Consider the following 26814-nt stretch of genomic DNA (forward strand, 5'->3'; position numbering starts at 1 on the left):
ATGATCAACCCAGGATCTAAAATGGATCTAAAACTCAACCTGTGTTATCTTCTCCTCACAGAGCATCACCAACAGCAAAGATCCCACCAGTTACATCAACACCAGTTAATTAACACATCCCTATGGTTCTTAATGCCTCCAAGGGATCTGCAGACATCCAGATTATCTCCAAATACTTACTTTAGGGATAAGAAATCCATTCCTCAGATACAATAGTACCAAGACAAAATAGTTCAAAGCTGAAGAATCACCAGCCATGCCCTCACATTTCAAACTGCTTTGCCTTTGCTAAGAGAAATATATCATGTTAATGAATTATTCACTTAACTAACTCCTGTATTTCCTTAAACCTGTTTTTTTCTTGAGAACATGGCAAGAACACCAGTAGTGTTTATAACGTGAGATGTTATGCTGGATGCAGTACAGGTAATGGCATCAAAGGGAACAAAAGACTGTATTTCCAACAATCCCAGCACAGCCCTCCCAGGAAGGTTATAAAGCCTCATGATGATGATGCACAGGCTTTAGCTGGCTGTCTTTGGTGATCTGCCTTCCAGAGTCCCAAGCAATAAAAGCAAGAAAAACACTTTCCCACACCACTCAGCGAATGTAACTACATAGAAAGCAGAGTCATGAGCAAGCTTTGAAGTGTGACATAAAGTTCCTTTCTACATAACTCCTTTCTAGGTAAAACCACGGAAAATGACGTATTTGCTTATTATTATCATCATTGTATCTGGTAACTCCAGCTAACATAATCACAGTCAGCTCTCTGCACATTAATATGCAAGTGTAACAATGACATTTTAGTTTTCGTCACTATTAGTCTGTAGGGCAGGAGAACAAGGAACATTAATATTGAGATATTTGGCTATTAGAAATTAGTGCTTTCACTTGTGTTGTGATGTGTTTGGTGGAAATGTAAATATGGAAGTGTTTTAATCAAGGGTGGAGATGATATGGCATATTCCCCATAGGTGCAAGATAAATAAAAATTAACTGCCTTCACAGTGGGCTTTAGATTGTAGCATAAAGCACCCTGGTTTACTCTGTTAAAACATTACACAAATGACAAAGAAGTCTCTTTACCTCATCCCAGGCAATGAAACACTACATGAGCATTTTTTAATATAATTTTTGTCAGTCAACATAATTCCAGACTTCTGAAGGGCTGGAATACAGAAATACTAAGCAACATCAGAGACACTACCATAATTCACAATATTAATGGATATATCCTTGTTCCTTTACACCAAATATTGATTTACTTTGTATGATTACAAATATTATGGAAGCTTCTTGACATTGATCTGCTTTGCATGCTGGTAATCAAAGAGAAAGAAGTATAATGACCAAATCTATAACAAGACACATTTTTTTGCAATCAGATAATTGCCAGAGCAAAGTATGATGATGCTAAAGTCATAGAGATAAGGACAATAATGGATGTTTGTATGGAAAAAAACCAAAACATCTTGACCCCTTTCTCTCCTGGTTAACTAAGTGCTAAAGCCAAGGTGGCCACATGGAAGCACTTTGAATAATCTGGAATTTCAGTTTGCAGAATTACAATCATATGCATAACTAGCCCTTAGAAAGCCACCGAAACAGTAGAATTACAAAAAACAAGCAATGCCTTATATCTAAATGACATTACAATAAATGAAAAGAGAACAAGAGTGGTAAGTACTTAACACTAAAGCCAGATGAACATCTATATGGACAGAAATAACAAATTTTGGCCAGTGGGAGAATCCACCTTAGCCTGGCAAAAGTGAGATTTTCTCTGCACTTTCAAATGCACCCACCATGAACTCCCTGGTTCAGGCTCCAAGTAGTGGAAATGACAGAGGACAGACCTGCACTTGTTATGGCAAAACACGGTGAGGGAACTCCAGCAGGAGACATGCTGGAGACCAGGAGAGGTGGGAGGAAGAGGAGGAAACCAGACAACTTCTGCCAGATGCTTTGGGGAGACTTTCTCACTTGCTCCAAGTGACAGTCACACATCCTCAGCTGAGTGCAGAGGCACATTACAAATCTTTTTGCGCAGATCTCAAAATGATCAACTCAAACTTGCATCCTTACATAAATGCTTTGCCTCCTTGTTCTCCAACATTTCCAAAACTTCCTCTAGGAAGTTGTGTGAGTTAGTCAAGAGACTCTTCAAATTACTTTTTCTCATTTGATCAAGCTGACCATGGTCTGCTGTGGCCACCCCAGCACATACAGAATTTCATAGAATCAGAGAATGGTTTGGGATGGATGGGACCTTCAGGATTATCAAGTTCCAACTCCCTGCCATGGGCAGGCGCACCTTCCACTAGACCAGGTTTCTCAGAGCTCCATCCAACCTGGCCTTGGACACTTCCAGGGATGAAGCATCCACAGCTTCTCTGGGCAACCTGTGCCAGGGCGTCACCACCCTCACAGTAAAGAATTTCTTCCTAATACCCAGTTTAAACTTGCTCTCTGTCAGTGAAGCCATTCCTTTTGTCCTATCACTCCATGCCCTTGTCGCATGTCCCTCTCCAGCTCTCTTGTAGCTGCTTTAGGTACTGGAAGGTGTCCTAAGGTGTCCTCAGAGCCTCCTTCAGGCTGAACCCCAACTCTCTGAGTCTGTCCTTCCAGCAGAGGTGCTCCAGCCCTCTGAGCATCGTTGTGGCCTCCTCTGGACCTGCTACAACAAGTGAGTGTCCTTTTCATGATGGAGGCTCTCAAGCTGGATGCTGTCCTCCAGGTGGGGTCTATTGATATACAATAGATACAAAACATCTTTTCAGCATCTTAACAACACATAAAATACTGTCCTGGATAATCATTATGTGGCTAAGTTTCTACTGACTATTAATAAATGTCATATGTACCATTTGATCACTTCTACAGCAGTAACAAACCAGGACAGTCTTTTGAAACTCCATCCAGGCTGCCAGTCAATGGTGTTGGACACACAAATCAGACTAGACAAAGCAGGATGATCCTGTGACAGAAAAAATGGCTAAAATTGGGCTACATTTTTGTTACAGCTATCAGACAGTCAATATGCCTACATGTAAAATAGCTGTTGTTGCAACTCCTTGCAGCTGATAGGTTTAATTGGCCATTGTCTAATACAGAGCAAAAACTATTTTAATTATCTGTCTTAAACACTTATTTACAAAACTAAAAAGGTACTCCGACCACAGGAAAAAAAGAAGGTACAAGTAGCATTTATTCTCAAAACAACTGTAGAGTGGTGGAGACAAAGCCCTCAACTCTTGCAGGAAGAATGATTTTTGTAAGTCAAGGACAATAGTTTAAACATGGAAATAGATCACAGCAACTTCCCAGGACTTGCTCTGTGTGTCCAAATACAAAATGCCTTGAAATTTGTCATGATACTTTATAGCCACGGAAATGATTTAGAAAACTCAGACCAGTCTATCTGGAAACATTTGGAGAAAAGCAGATAAAGAGATAAAATCTACAGTTACAGCGAAAAAGGAAAAAATTCTTGTCTGATCACTGTGCGCATGAAGTTATTAACTGAAATGCATGCAATCACATTAAATTAATTCATATTTTTTAAAAAGTATACAAACTAGAAAGATTAGATGACTGGAGTCTCTCACTAGAGAGACAAATTCAGAGCAGTGTAAAACTTCTAGGAACAGAGATTTCCCCACGTGTCCATGCAAGCCAATGTGTGGAGAAGCACATCTGTTTTTGATGGACTGATACAAAGGATGTAGAGAAAACATAATCATAAACAAACAGATCCTCCAGCCTTATACAAATGCATACCAGTACTGCTTCACTTCTTTTCCCCCTCCTCTTACATATCCATTTACAGTAGGTAAGCAAACACTTTGTAGGCTAAGAGATGCTTGTTTCATTTTTCTCCTACAGAAGACACAGAGCAAGGATGCTACAATGATGATTCACTTCAGGAGAGGCAGATGGATGTTTTTGGTCTGATGATCTGATGTTGCACCACATACCAATGCTGATTAACTATTACTATTTAGCATATGAAAAGATAAAGTCCAGCCCATTCATTACTCTGCTAGTTCACATGTACTTTAAATAAATATTTTAAAATGCTGCATCCTAGCAGCGATGGATACAAAAGAGTGATCATCAATTTACAGGCCTAATTATGCTTAATCTTCTGGAAATGAGACGAGGGGTAGAATTAAGGGAACATTTTTCCTCCATGCACCAAACCATGCAGAAGGAATTTAATATCCAAAGAAAGCTTCCCCTTATTGATCTCCCTTGTGAAACAACAGATAATGTATACATACATACATGCATATATGTACCAGAAATGATCTAAAAACTGTTTCTCCTCTCCCATTTCTTTGTCTTCCACAATGAAAATTTTCTGTTCTAGAAGAACATCGAAAGGTTTGAGCTGGAAGGGACTTTAAAGGTCAACTAGTTCCAAGCCTCTTGCCATGGGCATGGAGACATCTGTTATGATAAAATTTTCCCAATACCCACAGAATTACACATGTGTAGTTCACACCTCAGCTCGTGCAGGGTTCACACTAGGGATGTACAGACGTGGAGCTTTTTTGCTAGTTCTGTCAGTCTGAACTTCTGCAGTGTGCACGTGCATTCCACTGGCTGACAGGAAACAGAACAAATGTGGGGTGTCTACCTGCACACTCAGGGGCTTCTCCTTCTGGTAATGAAGGCAGAGATGAGGCAGAAGTGGGAATTTTATGTAACACAATAATAAAAGAAAAGCCTCTTGGTAAGAATATAATCAGATGAGTTATCTTCCTCAGGAAACTCTTAAACCTGAAGGATTAAAAAGTGTAAAATATGGATATATTTTTTTGGGAGGAATCAATATGTGCTTTGCTGTAGCTGTAATTTAATGTACTGCCTCACTTCCAATTTAACCCATTCCACCCAGACAAGCCCATGTACATTTCGAGCTTCAGTTGGTGTAGGGGACAAAAGGAGCCATAGAGTGTTACCATGATCCTTTAAAGGGGACAAAGGGAAAGCCACACTCAGGAAACCATAGAAACACAGAATGGTTTGCATTGGGTGAGCCCTTCAAGATCATCGAGTTCCACCCCCTGCCAGGTTCCACCACTAGACCAGGTTGCTCCAAGGCTTGTCCAGCCTGGCCTGGAACACTTCCAGGGATGGGGCAGCCACAGCTTCTCTGAGAAACTTGTGTCAGTGCCTCACTACCCTCACAGCAAAGAATTTTTTCCTAATATCCAATTATCTCTTGACTGATTATTGGCTATTGATTGGTACCCTCTTTCAGTTTAAAGCCAATTCCCCCTTGCTCTATCACTCCATGCCCTTGTCCAAAGTCCCTTTCCAGCTCTCTTGGAGCCCCTTTAGGTGCTGGAAGGTGCTCCAAGGTCTCCCTGGAGCCTTCTCTTCTTCAGACCAAACAGATTCAACCCTCTCAGCCTGTCCCCATAGCAGAGGTGCTCCAACCCTCTCATGAACTTTGTGGCCTCGTCTGGAGCCTCCCCCCCCAGCATTCTGGGGGACCCAGAGCTGGATGGTGTCCATGTAAACAGGCCACTCTGATTAGGTATCACAGTCCTGCCTCCAGAGGTACTTTATTTTATAGATTTTATGGCTTCTGCCTCATGAGCTCACTAATATTTTACATCTGTGCCTTGCAGTTCAGGAGCCTCGAACAACGCAGCTTCCGCAGACCTTGAAAATACAGGATCAGCCCTGAAGGGCCAAGTGCTCCCCACTCCTTTTGTGGCCCCTACATAGATGGTATTTTAAATACTTAATTGCTTGCATACCAAGCTGATGTGGGGAGTAGGGTCACCTTCTGAAGATGACTCAGCACTGACTTTCCAGGGAAAGGTGTTCTGATATTGTATAGCGATTACAGGAGCATGAAGTGTGGGCATAGAGGTATTCACATCATACAAGGAAAAAAAAGTGAAGCATTGAGAACAAGATTAAATGAATAGATTAGACAGACAGCAGAGTCTATTTTTAAAGTTCCAGTAATAACCACCTATGAAAAAACAAACCAATAGTGCTTTAGGAGATCAGCCCCAACATCGGCTGCCCAGTGTGCTCCTCAGCTTTAAGGACACAGGCAACATAGGATGAGAATATAGAAGCTATTTTCGTCATAGTTTTATGTACTTTAAGTTCTTGCTTTCTTGATACAATAGAAACCATCCACTGACAATGTAATTCTGCTGCCGTACTTTCCCTACCAGGACACATTTGCTCAATATTTTTTAATTGATAATCCTGAGGAAGTTCCAGGACTACATCTGCCTGATTTAGGATGAGTTTGTAATGCACTAAGATGTAGCAGTTTGATTATAAGGAGAGCATATAAAAATAAGAGATGTAATCACTGAGCACACAGCAGTTACTCTTCCCATGGAGCAGTGCTATGGATCTTATCCAACTGCAAGTACAATCCAACACATGTACTCTACTAGTTGTAGAGTCTGCAAGCCTAAAGGAGGGTCAAAATAAAAGATTAAAAAAAAAAAAAGTCTTTCCACCCTAACTGCCAAATTCTGAACTTCTGTTTCTGTTCCTTGGAGACAAGCAGCAGTATTTCTGGGTTTGCAGAAGCAGCTTAGGAATGTGTGAAATATAAGACATGACTGGACAACATCCATGCAGCTCCATGCTGCACTTCAGCCTGCTGCCTCTTCCATGCAGAACAGAAGGGCTTTTGCTGAGCTTGAGGGCAGGTGATCCATGCCAGGCCAAGTGCAAACCTCTCCCAGCCCATGACATGAGCTGAACACACCATCAGCAGAACTGCAGCCCGAGCACTGAGCACTGAGTGCTTCCTAAAGCTCTCTCCTCCTCTTCCAAATGAATTAATTTTTAAAGATAACTAGCTTTTCTTTTCCAGCAGGGAAAGAGTGGGGACAGACTTCCAAAAATAGGCTAGCCTGTCACAACTGCTAACTGTCACACAGTGCCAAGATTGGAGCTGATCTCCTGGGGAGGCGGCTGAGAACAGAGGGGAGTGAGGAAGTAAAGAGAAAGAGTAATTTCTCTTTCCATAGCCCAGACAGAAAGAAAATGAATAGGCAACCTGTAATCAATCACAAATAATACATAAGCCAAAAATCAGTCATTCTGAGTAAAAATACATAAACCTATCAGTTTACCAGCATTTATTAGCATAAGTGCTATATTCTGCAGCATCAAAAATGATGCCCAAATGTACTCTCTGTCCAAGGTCTCACCAGGACAAATACAAGATTATTGCCCATTTAAGCAAATTGACCCAGCAAATTAAACCAAAATGCTCTCTTTAAATTCAATTTTCAAAATGCTGTCCTAAAAAGGCTCCTGTCCACGTGGCCTCTGCAGTACATAGACACTGAAGTCACAAGATGACTAGAAAAAATGATGTTCAGACTTTTGCGAGATGAAGTTCCATTCAGATTACACAAACTGAAAGTTTATTTAAAAGAAAAAATAATTATAAACCAACTTAAATCCAGGCAAAATTTTCCCAGTACTAAATATTTAAAGTTAAAAGAGAAGGTAGGAAAAAATCTACAACTGCATCATTATTAAATGGATGAGAACATAATCTCACTCAACAGTAATCTTAGCTGTGTGCATTCATTTTATTAAGAGGTCTGAAGTGGAATATTTAAAAACAAAATCTTATTAAGAAAGTCTTCATCATCCTTGCTGGTGTTTTTCCTTCCCGCTGCATGAAGGAAATGTATTTTGTCTGTATAATCTTTGCCGATAACAGACTAACTTTTTTCATTGCCTGCCTTAGTCACATGTTGTTGTGGAACATTAAGCACGCACTTAGTTGAGCTGCAACACCAGGTGTTTTCTGATACATCTGTGTAAGATGCTAATCTCAGCATCAGGACAAAAAACCAAAAGACAACATCAAATTGGGTATCATCACTAATTCATTAATTTAATTTCCCTTCTTAGGTCTAAAATGCGTCCCACTTGTCTGCAGACAACAGACTTTTGCTGCGTAGAGTCATGAAACACTGATTTGATAAGACAGAGATAGTGACAGAGAAAGATTATTTGATTTTTTGAATGATGACCATACCTAGAGGCCCCACAAATGACACAGCCATGACTTTAGGGGCTGGGTACAAATCATGCCAGCATGGGCTCTGCCTGACAGCCATGTCTTCTCCTTCCTTCTGTGTGCTCACTTCTTTATTTATACTCCTGCATAGCACTGTCACGAAACAGAACAGGCATGGTAGCTAAATTTCATTATTATAATACTTCTTGAATCCAAACACCATATATTATCACTTTCCATGGATAAATACTGTAGTGCTCCTCCAGAGCTGCACACCAAGGGGCAGCTCCCATGCCCAGAGTCCAGGAAGGGACAAGAGAGCAACAGCTTCAATTCCTGCTCCTCAACAGAAAGTTATTCTACTAAATGGCTATGATAACCCATTAAACAAGGTTGATTTGATAGGGAACATGGATGAGTAAGGCCTGTGGCAATGCACACCATCATTACAGTCATCACAGATAACTGAGGGCTCTTAAACAGGTGTATCACAGCTTTGTCCTCTCCTCCAAACTTCAATTATCGAAATAAAAGCCTACTTAAAGAAATAACAACCAGTGACATTTTTTTTCCTTAATGTCAGATATAAAATAAAATCAATTTCAGTAAACCACTCCTGAACTGAGAGTCTGAAAACTACAGTACATAAAAAACACAACACACCTTTTCAACAAGGCCTCGTGGGGAGCCCTTTATTCTCACCCAGTGTTTATGAGAGCTTTTGTGGGGCTCATCCCTATCAGAACAGACACAGCGATTACTGTCGGGGAGAGTGCTCCAGTAGCACACGTATTCGGCACCTCGCTGCGAGCCGAAACACCGCGGGAAATATCAGCCAGATCATGAAAGAGCCAAGATAGGAACAAAACAACAGCTTCCCTTGGGTACAGCAGGAGAAATCCATCTGCAACGAGGAGACAACTGGAGTCCCAAGGCAATTATTTTGTTATCTAGAAGTGGCTTTCAAAGTCAGACATTCTGCCCCAAGATCCGAGCACAAGCGGTGTTTAGGTGGCTGCATGGAGGTTTGTTGCAACAATTTTTGGATATTAACTCTCTTCTAGTACAAGTAGCTTCCTCCCTGATCAGAATCTCCTCAAAGGTACTTCTTTCAGGCAGATGGCAAAAAAAAAAAACCCAAAAAAACCCTGAATGTACAACATGGCCATTTCTTACTTGTCTCCTGAAACACCTTGGCAGCCTCAAAAATTAGCACATCCCACGACTTCAGCCCAAGGACTGACCCTTACTGAGAATGTCCATCTTATACAGTCATCCTAATGAAGGAGCCAGTGCCAAGAAACAAACTTTGCACTGGTGGGGAAAACCTCTCAATTCCACATTTCTGAGTGGAGGGGCAGGATGGGAAAGACAACTCTTGGGGGCACACAAAAAAAGTCCTCTTCCACTTATTTTCTCAAGTCAAATCTAAAGGCTTGCCAAATTGCTTGGACACTAACATGCATTTACCAAAGCAAAATACTGCTTCATTGCCCTCACTGGAACACAGTGATGGTTAATACTATTTGCCAATTATCTGCTCCTACCTTTCCATTACTGAGATAGCAATGCATGTATCACAAAGGGGTTTTGAGTGTGTGACAAAGAGTTTTGGCTACTGAAAAATAGTGCTGCACAATTTGCAAACCCAGAAGGTTATTTCAAGACAAAATTGCCATGAAAGACTGTCATTTAAATAATGAATGGCTATGCTTGCTTGCTTGATTTCTTTCTTCTAAAATAATTTTTCTTGCTTTTTGACAGTTGGCAACAAATACATCTTAACATTTGCATTTCAAGCAAGAAGAGAAACCCAGACAGTTGCTCCAAAAGGACTGGAAAATGTACTGTGAACTCTGATATGTACAAAGCTATCAAAGCCATCCAAACTTAGCCATTAGTAGCTTGCCAGGAATTCAGAAGGAACCCCAACTTTAGTTAGAGGACTTGGAAGTTCCTCTTCCCTCCCATTTGAAAATGCTGTTCAGCCTCATCCTAGTCTGCAACATCCATTCAAACACTCAGATGAAAAAAGGGCACCTCATTCTGCTCTCTCCCCATATTCACAGCAAGAGACAGAAAATGTTCTTTGCATAATTTATGAGCAAAATGGCTCACGTAGGGTCAAGTTTGTAGTTGTTGCATTGGGATTTTTTTGGTGGTGCCACTTTATCACCAGCAGTCACCATGGAAATCATAGGACAAGTATTCAAGAAAAAAATGCCCATCCAAGAATCACCAAATAGGTCCATCTCTCATTATTATTCAGTAAAAAAGTACAAAAAATGGGTTCAGTTGCTACCAGAGCTCGTGTTTGCAACAGTCTACCTGAGACTGAAGCAAAAGAGAGATGTGGAAAGAAACCCTATTTCAATTGCTTGTACTATGACAGAGAGTGGAGAAATTTTGGGCAACAGATTTTAGCCCTGTTAGCAAGAAAGAATACAAAACTAGAGCATTTGTTTGGGCAGAAGGAAAAAAAAAATTAACAATCCCCCCAGGTTTTGTAGAGATATTTGGCTGTGAGATGCCTATGAAGCCAACAGGTCAAGCATTTTGTCTGACAATTTAAGTTTGCAGCCTCATGGACTCAGAACATCTCCTTTAGAAGCCATCTCAGCTGATTTCTTGGTGTACTGTGGGCATTTGTCAGAGGTCCCAGGCTGAAAGGCTGCAGCTGTGGCACGTTCTGCTCCCCCCTCAAATGGAAAGGAGCACAGAACAAGTCTTCTTAACCCTAAAACCCACCCCGAAGGCAGCTTCACAACCCCTTTGCCACAGTGCCTTACTAAGTTAACAATAAAAGAAAACACAGTGCACAGACAACACTGCTCAGGAAAGGTCTTGGATCTTTTTTAATCTAAGGAAATAGATGATGTTAAAACTGGTTGCTTCACTGGTTTGTTACCACAACATCAGAGTTCACCATATATAATTTACTGTGCTTGTTGACACTTAAATAATGGTGTTTGAGATAAAGAATCCAATTGGGAAGTAGACATGTGAGTTACACAACTTCAAATACACACACACGTGTGTGTATACATGCATAGATAGAGAGACAATAAAGATCTCCACACACATTTCCACTCTTGGCTCTCAGCTTACATGCTGCTGTGCTTGGGAGGGATGCTTTCAAAAACTGTGTCATTTTATCTCTGTCGCTAAGACAGCATCCTTGTGAAAAGAGAGAAAATACTCAAAGGGTTTAATTATTTTTTTTAAATCTTTTCCTGAGCATTCAGTAATCCCTCAGTGAATTATTTTCACTGCAAACAGGCAAAATAAATCCACCACAGGCTAACTCTTAACTCCCTCCCACCCACAAATAAATCCTAACTGTTGCCCACTTCCAAACACTAAAGAATACTAAACAGCAACACCACAGACTTCCAGGTTAAGCTGAAATGAACAGAGGAGCAACATTCAAAACTATTTTAAAACATAGGCAACACAAAAACCACAGAAGAAAGCCACAAGATACAGAGACACTTCTTGGAAAATATTTCACTGAGAAGTTCTACAGATTAGCATTGAGGAAATCCAGGTGTAAGAAAACAAGAGATTTCTTATCCATATTTTTTAAACTGGCACAATACTTTTGTTATATGCAAACATATATATATATATATATATATATATTAAGACTGGTGAACAGTCAGAGGGTAGGTGAGATGACCTCCAGAGACTGTCATCTTTGGAACTGAAATTATTCTATGGAAAGGAAGCAATGACTTTACAGGATGAACTGAGGGTGGTAAATCCCTGTGGAGAAAACATCTTCCCAGGTACTTGAATAATTTATAGCAGCATGGTGCAATGGTCACTCCTGGCAAAATTCTGCTGTACTCAAAGATTCTACAAATTCAGAAGCTTTAATCATTTTATATATTAAGCTCATGTCTCTGCATTAACACAGTCTTTCAGAATTAAAAAAGCTTTCACAGGAGCATATCAAGTGGATGATTTTAATGGTCTTTCAAACACAATGCCAGGCAGAGATTCGAGTTGCATAGCTTTAAGGGGAGAAAGTGAATTTAGAGACAGCTATTTATTTCTTCCTTATATTCCACTTTATTTCAAAATATAGCACTAGTTCTAAGAGATTATAAATGCAACAGTTCAACATTAATGCCTATTTTTTGGGTCTCTAATGAAGAAATTAAGCCACAAATCCATCTGCAGCCTCATACAATTGCCCTTTGCACTTTTTATCCATAAAGATGCTCTAACTCAGAATGACTTTTGGCTACATTTTTTCTCGAAAACTAAAATAAATACCAAGAGAAGCTGGCAAGATTCAAAACAATCATCCCTGAGCTCAAAACACAAAGATAACAACCCCAAACAACAGTTATTAAAGAAAATAGGCAGAAAGCAGTCCTGACATCAAAACTGGAGGCCCAAGGCCATCATCACAGGCAGCTACAGCACCCAGGAGATGACAGAGGTGTGTACAAAACCTCACACAACTTTGAGCGTACCCAGCACCTCGAGCTGCCCAGAACCAAGCAGGAAATACATCAAAACTAGGTAATAAACCCTACCTTAGGGTAAAAGACGTGGTGCAACTTTGTCCATGGATTTATACACGTACACCCCATAAATTTTAGGTAAAAAATCCTTCCAGTTTCTGTCACGTTCTCTACAACCACTGCTCATTTTCCCAACATCTGTTCCTTTCTGATACATTTTTTTACTCCTGTGAAATAAACTCATGGACAATGACAGTCCAGATCCAAAACCAGTTTTTACCTGGCTAATGAGAAGTCTGGTAGGAGCCCAGCCTGAAACCAAAACCTTTTTTGAGATGTTCTGCACACAAGTGCCACTCAGCAGCTTTCAACACCTTCTGTATCAATGTATCAGGGCCCATTTTAGCTTAAAATGAACAGCTGCAGGCTCCCAGATCAACAATTCCAGCACAGCCTGGCAAACCTGGCAGTCAGATTTCAGCGATCACATTCCCATCTTAAAATACTCATCTCTGCTATGTTTTACTATTTGCAAGGATACTCCTAAGACAGACTACTTGGGGAACCAAGTGATATAAATTTCTTTCTTGGTTTATTCTGTGTGTATTCAGATTATACTGCACACTGTGTGTAAGGATGGCTTCAAACTCAACAGCAGAAGGGCCCATGTCTCATTCACCACATTTCTCGGAGGAGTCACAGCATTTTATTTTTCTTCAGGTTCAAAGAAGCTCTGCTCCTACTGGCCTCAGAAGGACAGCTTAGGCACAGACATTAAATATGCCTTTTATTACCTTGCAAGAACATGGCCAGTGATCAGGACCTTGCAGCATGTTAGCTCTTCCCACGGCAATTTATTTTCTCTGTTTTGTTACCCAGAAAGTCAATCAGTGAATGTAGTGATTTTCCTCTCAGAATCTGGACTTATTTTTAAAACATGATTAATGGGTCTTAATGTAGCAGCAGCTCTTATACTTGACAGAAAATAAAAACTCAACCAAACATGCTCTACTTTAAAAAAAGCATCAGGGTAACTAGAGCAAAAACAAAGCAGTTATGTTCTACAACGCCATCTCAGGTTTGCTCCCAGAAAGCATTAGCAAACTAAGATAAATTCAGTAAAAATAGTAAAAATTAAGGTGGCATTATACTTCTGATTTATTCAAAAACCTCAGAGGAACTGGGAAAAAAAAAAAAAAAAAAGACTTTTACTTTCATCCCTGCTTTTGTGCTTCCTGAAATGTTAGCAACCATGGCTACCAGACGTCAGTGCACTCTCATTTTCATCACCAAGAACTACCAAAATGCAATACGCTCCCATTAAACTTTATCTCTCCCTTTTTTGTTGTTTCTTTTTTTAATAGAAGTTTTACATAGTTCAGTATCAGCTGCAACAATGGCAAAGTGCCCCCACATATCCCACCCTTTTTGCCTAAGAACTTGTGAAATCAGTACTCGTTAACCTGCAGGGTAGATTAAAGTCAGAATCTACAGTGGTAAAAATTCATAGAAACATAAAACCATAGAAAATCCTAGGTTGGAAGAGATCCACAAGGATCATCAAGTCCAGCTCCTGGCCCCACACAGGACAACCCACCAGGTGCCCAAGAGAGTTGTCCACGCACTCCTTGAACTCTGTCAGGCTTGGTGCCTTCCCTGGGGAGCTGTTCCAGTGCCCAACCACCCTCTGGGTGAAGAATATTTTTCTAATACTCAACCTAAACCTCCCCTGACACAGCTCCAGCCATTCCCTCGGGTCCTGACACTGGTCACCACAGAGAAGACACCAGTGTGTGCCCCTCCTCTTCCCCTCAAGAGGAAGCTGCAGACCAAAACTGGGCAGCATCAGTCTTAAACAACCTTAGGACACTGGTCTTCAGTAACATCTGGGCCAGCATAATCAACAAAAAGAACAATGAAGCCTCTTTTCTTCAGTGTTCACTTACTCTGGAGACAAGAAAATTAATGAAGAAAAACTGTAACCCCCTGGGAGATATGACCAGTGGTTGTACATGCTGGGAGGTGAACTTTGATCGCCTTCAAACACATCCTGGTTTTCCCATCTCAGGCCAGAGCAGCATTTGTGGGATACAAGGCTGCCTGTCTCCTCTCCTCCCAGAATAAGCATCTGCAGCAGCTTAATTATCAAGTCACAAATAAACATATTCAGCTTGGTGCATACATTCAATTACAGATAATGAGCTTTAGACAAAAGCTATTGAACTATAACTGAAATTCTATGAGCCGGTACACAACAAGCCAAGATTAAATGATATGGACTAGGGACAAGGAAAAAAAAATATTCTTCCCTTGAAAAGCATGCAAAGTAAGGAGATTTTCTGTGGAAAATCTGACAAAGAGGTAATTGTCAATACCTATTATTTTCTCTAGTCTCATCCATTTTTCATAATGTTCTAGTGAAAGTTCAAGTGGCACTCAAATTTTTTCACTCTGACTGTTGCTGCTCAAATGAGATGTTTACAAATAAAAGCTTAGCGTTTGCTCAAAGTTGAACTTTATAGTACCACCAGGATGCACCATAATATGCTACAAGCCTGAAAATAAAAGCTAAGACAAAGTGAAGCCTGAAGGCACATTTTGGAAATTTCTGTAATTTTAAACTCTATAGTGATACACCAAATAAACTCCAAGTATCAGAAAGTCAGGAAATTCAGACTTACAGTTTACTTCAAAGGAAATGAAAACATCAAGAGTGCAGACAGGGAGAAATTAAGTCAGTGGAAAACCCTGACGTCTGTCCAGTGCGTCAGGCACGGTCAGGAGCGGCACAGATTAATTTTCTCCAGCTTCAAGACAATTTACAAATGTACATAGAGTTCTTTCAGCACATTATGACTATGAATGGCTATGAAAATGTTTTGCTCTCCCAGTTTTCTGACATATGGGAGTGTTCTTTACATTGGCTTTTTTTCTTATAAACTGAGTTTTCATTTGCAATGGCATAAAGATTCTAGGATTCTGCATGCAAACCTTATCAGAAATACAGTTTCTTTATCTCTTCAAAAAGGGCCTGTTGTAGTGCTCCATCTGAAAGGTTTGCTGTAATCCTTCATCCTGGATTTAGTTTATTCAGATTCTAAATATAAAATAATCTGGAAATGCTAACAATTGCTTCTGCTCAGTATCTGTCCAGTGGCTGCAAGTTCATCATATTTTTTTATTTTGGACCCATCAGTTCAGACTGCACTCTCCTGATAGCACAAAATTAAAATCTCAAGTGCTGCCTCCTACATCCAGCATAGCAAAACCCAGACACAGACAAGCAGGATGATTACAGATCACAGAGGGCTCTTGGAAGAGGTATTTCACTTTGTTACCTATTGCTAGAGAAAACTGATTTCTCTAACCACAACCTGCAGCAAGCTTTCACAAGACCACAGCTATGACCTTATAAGCATCCAAGTCAGCCCTGGTAAACCAGGGAGGGCGAGCAGGCAACACTGAACAGATTCCAAAGTTTACTTCTTCCATATCAACAGGATGCTGAGAACTTGCTACACAGCAAGAGACAGGCTTTCCTCCTTTCCAGGGTAACTGCAAATTATTGCAATCTGCCAACAGCCAAGGAAAATTCACCTCATACAAAATAACACCTTCCAGTAGTCCTGGAGCAGGTTACCCTGACAAAACCCAGCTGCCTTCTCGTAACTCAGCTGTCAGTGGCCACTGTCTTGGAAAATACTGCTCTGTGAAAATACCTGCCTCCAGAGCCAACTGTCACTATATTCCATATACAATGTTTCTGCATCTCCTCTTGCAGCCATCACACTCTGCTGTTAGGGCACTGAGGTCGCTTTTTTCCCCCCTCTTTACTGTTACAGCTGATGACTGGAGTTGTATCTGGAAGTGGCCACAAGCCTGCCAGAGCTCAAGGAGCATCTGGATGGTGCTTTAAGTCAAGTCTTATGGTTTAGTTTTAGGTAGCTCTGAAAGGAGCAGGACTTAATGCTCCCTATGGATCCCTTCCAATTTGAGATATTATTATTATACGATTTTATTATTCTATATAACCCTTCTTCTGCTATGCAACCTCTAAAACGGTCAACTGACCCCTGTCATCCAGGTCTTATTGTAGGGGATGAAGAAATTTTTCTCAGAAGATTTAGCCTGAATGATTAAACAGAGTGAAAAAAACTGGGCTAGAGAGCAAAAGCAGAACAAAAGAACACAGAGTTTTGAGTGAAAAAGAGTTGAACTTGCTTCATGTTACTGTAGTAGCCATTGGTTGCTGCATGGCAGTACCCAATGAATCAGACTTTTTAATGATGTGGGAGTCAATCTTTTGCAAAGACAAGCTTTGGATTTATTTTCTCAGGGCTTTTTGCAGCATGGGGCATGACTTGTTATTTCAAATGATCTGGTTCTCCCAGCTGTATCAATTCCTCCCGAGTGCTCCAGTCCTGGCAGTGAGGCACTTGATATTTATTACTTGGTGCCTGGTACAAACTGTGTGTGTCCTGAGTGCTGAAACTTTCAGAGGGTGCAGCTGGCCTCACACAGGCTGTGGTTAAACTCAGCAGTCAGTGTCAGCAGCTGGAGAACTGTTCATCCAAAAGCTCTCCTAGAGGGTCAGGGACGGGTGATTGGAAGGATGGAGATCAAGGTGCAGGAACTTCTGAGGAGACTTTAAGCCCCCCCAATAGACAAGTGACATCTGACCTGGCTGTTGGGAACAGCTCTCCCTGAGTGGGAGATGGGACTGCATGACCACCATGGGGCCACCAAAACGTCTGCAGATCAGTGGAAGCTGAAATTATAGGAACATACCAACATTTTCATAAATACCCACAGAAAAACTTCTTCCTGCCTCATACAAAAGGCTGCTCTAAACAATGTAATACTGAAGGTCAGGAGGACAAAGCCATCGGTAAAACCACAGAGGGGATCAACCAAACAGGTCCTCAGGCTCTATTGTTCCTGTTCCCAAAAATACCTTCTGTCCCATGTTGATGGCTAAATCTTATCAGCAGGCTGATTTAAATCCATCCTTTTGGTCAGCCACATTTAAAGCTGTTTTATACATCGAGTTAATTGTGATGTCTCCATCTCTCTATGGTATGTTTCTCAAAAGGGTTTTCTACTTATAACTATCCTGTTAGAAGACTCCAAAAGAACACTAAAAAAACCCACAGAGAAACAAACCACAAACTTGCTACTCTAAATAGTGTGCAAGGACACAAAACAAAAATCAATATCTAGTAAGGACTTGGTTCCATTACAACTGACATGCTCTTTCAAATAAACTATTATAACATAATTCTAGGAATATTTGTGCTTCTAACAATCTCTGCCCCTAAAAAGGCTGCACAGCTTTTTACTTCCTCAATTCTTTCACATAACTTAAACAAAACAGAAAAGCAATATATCTGCTCATTGAAACTGCAGGGTAAATTCCATTAATTCACCCAAAAGCAAGACACAGACTAGCACAGGAAAGCTCTGAAGTATGAAGACATTTCCTGGGACAGACAACAATGAGAAGAAATTGCAAAGATTCTTGTTAAAATCATTTTTCCTGAACTTAAATCTAGTTGTCACCAATGAACCAAGCCATGAGAATGCTGAAAACTCTTCCCCAGTCCCACCACTTATCTCTGTTCTATTTATAAACTGTGCTTATCTGTGCACTGCTTTTGATGTACAGAAGAGGAAGGGAACTCGAAGAAGCCAGAGATGGTAAGAACCATGGCAAAGCAATGTAGTATTTATTCTGCTATGAATAATATGCAGTGATGAACAGAGACAATGAATGCCAAAGTGCCACATCTCTGTCAAGAACTGAAGTCCAGCTCCTGGTCACTGTCACATTTTCAGGATGCAATTTTACAAAGAGTTTTGTGTCATACTTGTAAAGAACTTGAAAAAAATCACATGCAGTGTTTTATAGAATGAATTCCCAGCAGTAACATCACCATTTAACTAAAAACAATGTACAAGATTAAGTCTTCTGCTACTGGAACATGACAATGTCTGAGGCAAACACTCTGAGGATGAAGCAAATTTATAAATGAGCTTCAAAACCTCTGAAGCTCTCTGGAACCAAAAGCAGAACTGAAACACAAAAGCCGAGGGCCAAGGCACACAAACTAAAGTGAGGCGCAAGCAAAAAAGATTTGGTACAGGATTTTCATGGAGTTACAGTCTGGTCAACAGAGGCTCAGGAAAGGAAAACCACCCTTTCAATCTGAATTCAAACGAAACAGTTCTGATAAGGAATCTACATGATCTTAAACGTGAGCTAAAAGTGCTACAATATATGTTAGAGATCACATAAGAGGAAAAAAGGAGGCAATTAGCTGAAAAGCTGAAAAAATAAAAGCGAAGCAGAGAATGAGGAACTTGGTTTGAGAAGTGACAGCCACACAGTTTTAGAAGCAAAGACAAAGCTCTTGTTATCTGATCAAATGATGAACTGGAACCCATGTGTGAAGTGTTTGATAAAGTCAAATACATGAGCAAGGATGTTCACTATAATCATTTCAGTTCCTAGGATATCAGAAGGGTACAAGGAGTGTCAAGAGGGTCAGTTAAGAGCATTTATGAGCAGCTGAGGGACACTACCATGAATCTCTCCAACAACCTGAATTCCCTAATGTCTTTTGCATCCTGCATCCAAAGGCTGGGCACTATGGTAGCTGAAATAACACTGGGTGAAATAATACACAAGGGGACCTTAACATAAAAACAAAGGCCCAAATCAAAATGCACATGTGGAAGAACCTGATGTTACTTCCCTTGAGCTGGATTTGGGGAATGCTTGCTGTGCCGTGTGGAAGAAGTGGAATTTAGACTGCCCAGCTACTGCACCCACAGCTTCTGTCATTAACATACATTAGAATAAAATTATTAAATAAGGAACCTTAAATGCATTCTCTGCCTTTTCTCTAAGAGTTACATGGGTCAAAAAGAGATACAGAAAGTAAACTACAATAAAATCATACTCGCAGCATATTAAAATAATTGGTTTTGATGACTACCTCACTGACCACATTAAATTTTTTCAAAAGTCCAAACAAGTGAAAAATGTAAGACTCAGCACAGTGCTGTTGTTTGAGGTAATACTTGAAGGCACCTATAAATAGATCCACATTAGAGTATTTCCTCTCATCATCTAATTTCACACTGGCTGGAGTCACACACCTGAATGGGGAGTGTGAAGGACACCTGGGCTGATGAGCTGCTGCTGCTGCATGGACTTCACAGATCCAGGGAAGCTCCAGAGGAGGCACTGAGCTCAGCTGGGAGAAAGTGTGGAGGTGACAGGTGCATATTTACATCCTACCCCTCACTGAGAGCAAAATCCTTTCAAACAGCAGGGAAGCAGTTTTGTTTCACTGAAAGCTACAACCCTGATTTGTGAAATGCAAGTGTCAGCCTTTCTGAAGAAACAGTCACAGGGTGAAGAACTGGTTCTGCCTTTCTTGGATACTCCTAAAATGCAGGAGTCTGCCTCTCCCACTGCCCCCAGCATGAAAAATCTGTGTCAGGAACCCCACCCTTCTCCCACTGTTGCATCTTTGGGACAAAAAAGTATTAATTACTCAAGAAAAAAGGGAAAGACAATGAAAATGGCTGTGATGCTCTGTATTACCTTCCAGGTAAGATTCTCCAAGCCCAGTATGTTGAAGAATCTCTACATTCCAGCTCATGAAAACAATTTTGCTTTCAAACACACATGGCCAGTCTTCCAAAACTCATGCAGCTGGTGTGGTTAACCACTCCTGTAACAAATCACTCCTGTTCCCACCATTCAACAGCTTTGTCCAATCTTCTCTTTACCACTTCTGCTAATAATAAATCCTCTGCATATTTCACAAGTAGTTTGGCCACAGAAATACTCACTTAAATAATCAGCAGTGAGATCTCTCCACTGGTACACATGTATTATTCATTACTACGTAATCTCAACAGCTTGCTCAACATGCCTGGGGCTTCTTTAACTTCCCACCAAAAGGCTGACAGAGAACTTTTTCCCCATTTTTAAGCACTCACAAATTCAGTTTAGTCTATATGCTAAAGCTTTCCTGCTTCCTCTTCCCCCAGCCCCTAAGCATAACAAATCACAGGAAAATCCATCAGGACGAAGTTTGATTAAATGATTTCTCAATTCATCACCAGACTATAGTTTCAGTCTGTTGATAGAAATGAATAAACCTGACTGTGTTTGCACTCTTCTCTTTCTATGTGAATAAAGAACAAAGCAACCAAAATAAAACTTTGATCTGTTCTCTGCATGGGAATTAAAAATCCCTCATGTATGATAGCAAAACCTCTTCTTTTGCTTCAAGAAGCAGAAATTTAAAATGGGCAAAATCCTTATACAAGTACTTAGAATGTGAGTACCACAACAGGAGAAGGGGAAGAACATAGAGACATGAGAAACTTCAGCCTGTTTGGGACAATCAGTTTGGCACAGGCTTTTTTTTTGAGGAAACATCTTTGAGTGAAAAAAAGTCAGTATGACTCCCTAAATCTCACTCACCTTGCAGTCAGCAGATGCCTTTTCACTGCTGAACTTTGGAGCTCTCAAATGAAGCTTCAAGCAGGGTAATGAGTGTTGTCAGGCTCAAAACAGCTTATTTCTACTTGCCACTCATTCCTGCAATTGTTTCTTCGTGAAGTGAACCCATCATATGAGCTACACTAAAAGAACTCACCAGAATACCTTCCTCAAAGCTCTGCAGTGACTGATTTCTGCTGTTGCAAGTGAAACCAGACTGAAAAGCAAGGCTCTTTTTGAGAATGAAAGCCATTTTTTCCTCCTTTCCTTATTTTCACTGTGTCTTTGCCTTCCCCAGCTAGGACCACGTGAGTGCTGGCCTTCAGCTCAGTGACCTTGCCATTCCAGTGTGCCATGTTATTTCCCCAGGGATAACACGCTTTCTTCTAAGCCCTATGGGATAAAGGATTCTGGGCTGCCCCCACCTAAAAAATCTTTTCTTTCCCATCCTTTTTTATCATTGTCCAGTAGCTCGGATAGAAGCCAAAACAGTATTTCCAAATAACTTTGCACATGCTGCCAATCTGTCGTGTCCCAGTGTGGCTGAGCGAGTGTGTGAGGATTGACTCTGCACCTCTAAACTGCATTTAATGTTCTCATACACCAGTCAATGAGCAATACACTCACAAGCACGTACTAAAATTACATTGAAAAAACCCACATGAACTTGATTCAAAAGCAATTGAACAGGTGAACAGCCAAGTGCCAGCTGTGTGAGCTCATGAGAAGAAACATGAAGCATCTTCTCAAAAGCCTAAGTCTGGATCTATTGGCAAATGGATTTACAGGGTTTTTTGCTTTATGAATTTATTTCTAAATTCAAAATAGCTATTTGTGATTATCCATCAAGAATGCAGGATGCCTTTGAAATAACAGTTATTCTTTTCATTTCACTACAAAAAGTGCCAAGAATAATTCCTTACATTTTTTATGATAACCAAGTCATGGAAATATTCTGGTAACCCAAAGCATATTGCACTGGATCTCACTAACTCAAGGATTCCAGCAAAGAAGCCTTTCAATGACAGCTCAAAGTCATATGGCCAATCAGGCATGAAAAACAAAGTACTTCTAAAAATCAGAGCCTGTGTTTATGGTCTGTCAATTAACACATGACTGAGTTCTTAAACAGGTGTTAAGAAAACACTCTGATTTGCTTTTAAAAATAAAAAGACCTCTTGTTGATTATACTGATGTCCTCCAGTATTTGATATACAGGCTTGAACATCTTTTTACCACATATGACAGTTCAGGTCAGGTCCCAAGGAAGCAGGTTGTGAAATTCACATCAGTGACAAAATAACTGGGTCTGTAACACACCTTGAGAACTGCCAGAAATGCATGATCCTTACGAAGAAGCGTGATCTTTTTAAGCATGACTTTTGATGTCGTACAGCACTGCCCCATATGTCCAACCAAATGCCATTTTTAAACCCTGAGGATATATTTAGCACAACATACATCATCCCACTGTCGTCATTTCACTGAACAAAGCAAAAGACAGGATCATGCTAAATGATGCATCCTCGGCTTGTGTTAACGGCACAGCAGTGAAGGGACCGCAATGCCAACGAAGGCTAAAATGCAGCCAAATAAGCTGAAGAAATAGGAAGAAGATGGCATGATAGATATCAATGGATTTGAATTATGAAGTCAAGAATAAAGAATGGAAACATAAAACACGCTGACATACGAACTATATCTGTTCCTGACTAATCTCTGCTTCCCTGCCATTCACAGAAGGCACCATCTGATCTTTCAAGTTCCTGCATGCATGATGAGCTCTTGGCTACAGCCCAGGCTGGTGCAGCCAAATCTTTGCGATTCCACCTGGGCAGGACAGAATGCAAGTTATCACTTCCGACTGGCACCATTTCCTATGCCCAGAGTGACCCTGCATGACAACTCTATGCCTCATTACACCAGCCAAGAAATTAATGTACACCACCAGCCCAGTACAGCTTACTGTCATCTCAGCAGAAGCTTGAATTATTCACCAAAATTCAGAACAAATGATGAGGGTTTTTTTTTTTTTACTTTTAAGAGCAACATGTAGTAAAGAATAAAACATAACTGTTTTGGCAAAAAATCACAGATATCTTTTGTTATTCTGTACTCAATGTCCATCACAACAAATCACTTGCTCATTTCACCTTCCTGTTAAGAAACTGCATTTCTGATGTCTTTGGAGCCTTGTCAATCACTTTGTACTGGTTTGTAAAGGATGAGGCCCCCTTACCCCATCAAACTTGAGTGCACAATCCTTTACTGCACAAAGGAATATCAAAATGCAAAGCCAAGTAATTCAGCCTGCACTGAAGGACAGGAGCAAGCAAAACAGCTCTTGGCATGTACCCGAGTTTTAAAGTAGGCTTTAGAATGTGAGTTTTGTTCAGTTTTTAAGTAGGTATAGAAGGTACTTCTATCAGAGAGACACTTCACCATTGGATACTGGTGATCAATCCTAAGGGAATAATTTTGTTCAGCATTTACCCACAACAGTAACCAGGCTTTGTGTTGAGCAACAGAAACAAAAATACCATCTAGTAGAGAACCAGCAGAGTGAACTGGTTTTAAAAACAAGAATTTGAGAAGAAAGTAAGGCACAGCCAGGGCCTTGTGCAGGAGTCCTTGATGCACTTCAGCTGTCCACACCAGATAGTCACTATTTCTGACACCTTTTGTTCAGAGCTTGCCTTGAGACACAAAATAACTTGTCCAAGCTGCTAAAAATCACCAGAGAAAACAGGAGAAATGCCAAAGGACATGTGTGCTCTGCCTCTCCATCCTCTCCATTACAAGGTCACCTTCACTAAGCAGAAACAATTAAGCACTGGGGTTAATTTGGACCTACAAATAGTTGCTGCCAAACATAAAATCATTAAGGTTGGAAAAGACCTCTAAGATCATTGAGTCCAAACATCGGCCTAACAATTCCAGGTTCACCACTAGACCGTGTCCCTAAGAACCACATCCACACAAACCAGACAAATTCTCCAGATTCTTCTGAAGTTCAATACCATTTAGGGTCCTTTTCTTCCATTTTTTGTAAAACTGGTATATCTTTAAACGACATTTGAGTCCTTCTCAACTATTTTTAAATTTGGGGTTGGTTACTCAATAGGTTAAAACGTAGTGGGGATGAACAGAGATAAGCAAAAGCCTCATTCCACAGGCATCAGTCAAAAAATACTAATAAATGCAGGGAATAACAACTGAATTCATAGTACAGGTGTGAAAGAATGGGATTCTGCTCTCAGCTGAGATGACTGCCTAAAGACTTGAAATTAAGTTAAATCCCTTCTCACATAAATCACTTCAGTCAGAAAACACATGCACCTTTCAAAATATATTTTGGGAGGAAGTGGTTAATTTTGTTTTATTCCTTGAATGTCCCAATTAAGACATTTCTACTAAATAAGCAAGGCATTTTCAGTATTGATTTGGGGGATTATAATCAGCATTAGCTAGATGCACAGTTCATCCAGTTCTTTAAATCCAACATTATCAAGGTTAGATTAAAAACAAAATCCATATGTAGACTTTCTTGAATTTCTACTGTAGCAGGGACAGGAAAATGCTTCTATCAGTTCTCCCCATGACAGGCATTTTATCTCCCTCATGAATTTTCAGAATACATATGTTGTAGACTTTGTTCTCTTCTAAAGCCAATGAAAGCTTTAGCTTCATTTACCAAAAAAAAAAAAAAGCTATTTTCTTAGAATTGTCTAACATAGCAAGCTCATTTTTGGAGCCCAGCTCTGCCCAAAGGACAAGCCAAGCCACTCATCTGCTTCTCTGAGCAAATCTGTTCTCATCACCAAGAGTTTGCTGGTCCATAACAGATTCTTGTGCTGTGTCAATCTGGGAGATCATGGACCCACAGAACCTTAGAATGGTTTGGGTTGGAAGGGACCTTCAAGATCATTGAGTTCCAATCCCCTGCCATGGGCAGAGACACCTTCCACTATCCCAAGTTGCTCCGAGCTCTGTCCAACATGGCCTTGAACACTTCCAGGGATGGGGCAGCCACAGCTCCTCTGGGCAGCCTGGTCCAGTGCTAATCACAGCACATCAGATAATTCAAAGAACTTTATGATTTCATAGGACATGTGTCTGCAGTGAAATATCCCCCCTGCTGGCTTTCTGACCTGGTGGTTTCTCTTTGCAAATGCTAGGCCTGCATTTGATTTTTATGAAGATTTAGTACAGTGCCCAACTCTCCCACAGTTTGCTCAGAGTTCTTGAATGTTGAAACTTTTGACATGTATGGGAAATCACCCTTGAAGGACAGGTTACCCACTACATCATGTGCTGCCTGCTGGTATAATTAAACAAAACCTCAGTTTCTTCTTAGCAGGACTTGTCTTGCAGAGTTTTCTGGGCAGTGGAGTCCCCAGGGCTCCCACACCTGCTCATTCTCTGCCTACACCTCTGATACACCTCAGGGGACTTTGAACACTGCTCTTCTTGCAAGTGAGAGAAAACCCCATCACTAAAACAACTTCATATGAATACAGAAAAAAAAGCCAGAGTATGAAGATAAATTAGTCCAGGTTCTCACCCATGAAGAGAGATCACTGAGCACTGCCAAAAAGTGCCCAAATCCCAGCACACCTGTGGTTCACATCAAAGTCTCCCATCTCAATTCACACTTATCATCATCTTGACAATCTCTTTGCAGCCTCTTCAAGGGGTGAAATATCCAAACTTCAGTTGGAAGATCTACAGAGCAAACAGGGGATGGAAGCAGGGCAAAGCAAGGAAATCTCTAACAGAAGACAAGTGGGAATGAGAGGATAGTCAATTTAGAGACAGGCAACACTCTGTACCAGGTACACTGTCAGAAAACCCACCAGTGATAGCAGCAATTGCCAAATATACTGATTATTTCTGCCACCAAGCAGCACAAATAACAAATGACTGAAAACTAAAGTACAGAATCTAAGCACAGGAATCATCTTCTGGTCATGACTGCCAGTTCCTTCAGATAACAAGGGCTGAAAATTTCAGGACATGAGAATAATTTTTAGGGAGTCAGACTGATGCCTGGGGCTTCAGATACAGAATATATTCAGAGCAGGAAGGGTGGAAGGGCAGAGTACAGATGACAGTCTAAGGCATGCATTTTTTTCCTGTAGCACGAATATTTAGATCTGCTACCCAGAATGCCCAGACACAGAAAAACATTCTTTATTATGTGTGGCTTGATTTACTCTGAATCCAAGTACATTTTCTCTTGTTACACTATAAAATTGAATACTAAGAATACAGCAGCACTGCAAGACAAAAGCACAAGTACTGCATGTACCACTTACCTTGTGTATATGCATTGCCTGTGTGTGTCAAGATGACATCTACTTTTTCATCTCATACTGGGAAGTATGAAATATTTAAAGCATGGTCAACCCTTTCATCCCAACTACAGCAAAGTGAGATGTCCCATGAAATGGACTTTTTCATCCTCCTATCAGTTCTTTTATTATCCCTTTGCTGAAGAAGCCTCCAAGTCATTAACAACATCCTTTCTAAAGCACCCAGTCCTGTTTGGAGAATTTCCAGGAGGCAGGGTAGCATTTTATAAACATGGGACACCACTGCTTTGAGAGTAATGTGCTCAAACACTTCACCTGTGTTTGGACAACAGTCTCTTACTTAATCACAGTAATTCAGAGCTGCTCGTGCCACAGCAGCATGAAACTTATCAAACCACTGATCCCTATTTTTAACTATGACAGTATGCTTAGCATGCAGATGTCTCGGGGAGGTTTAGGTTGGATAGT

General features: G+C 40.6%; 1 protein-coding gene across 4 annotated transcripts in view; it reads right to left on the reverse strand.

The window, feature by feature from the left end:
* Nucleotides 1-26814, reverse strand: part of TRAPPC9 (trafficking protein particle complex subunit 9) — a 475415-nt gene that overhangs the window by 134865 nt on the left and 313736 nt on the right. The window lies entirely within an intron of this gene.

The sequence above is a fragment of the Coloeus monedula genome (assembly GCF_965178545.1).
Source record: "Coloeus monedula genome assembly, chromosome: 1".
Lineage (NCBI taxonomy): Eukaryota > Metazoa > Chordata > Aves > Passeriformes > Corvidae > Coloeus > Coloeus monedula.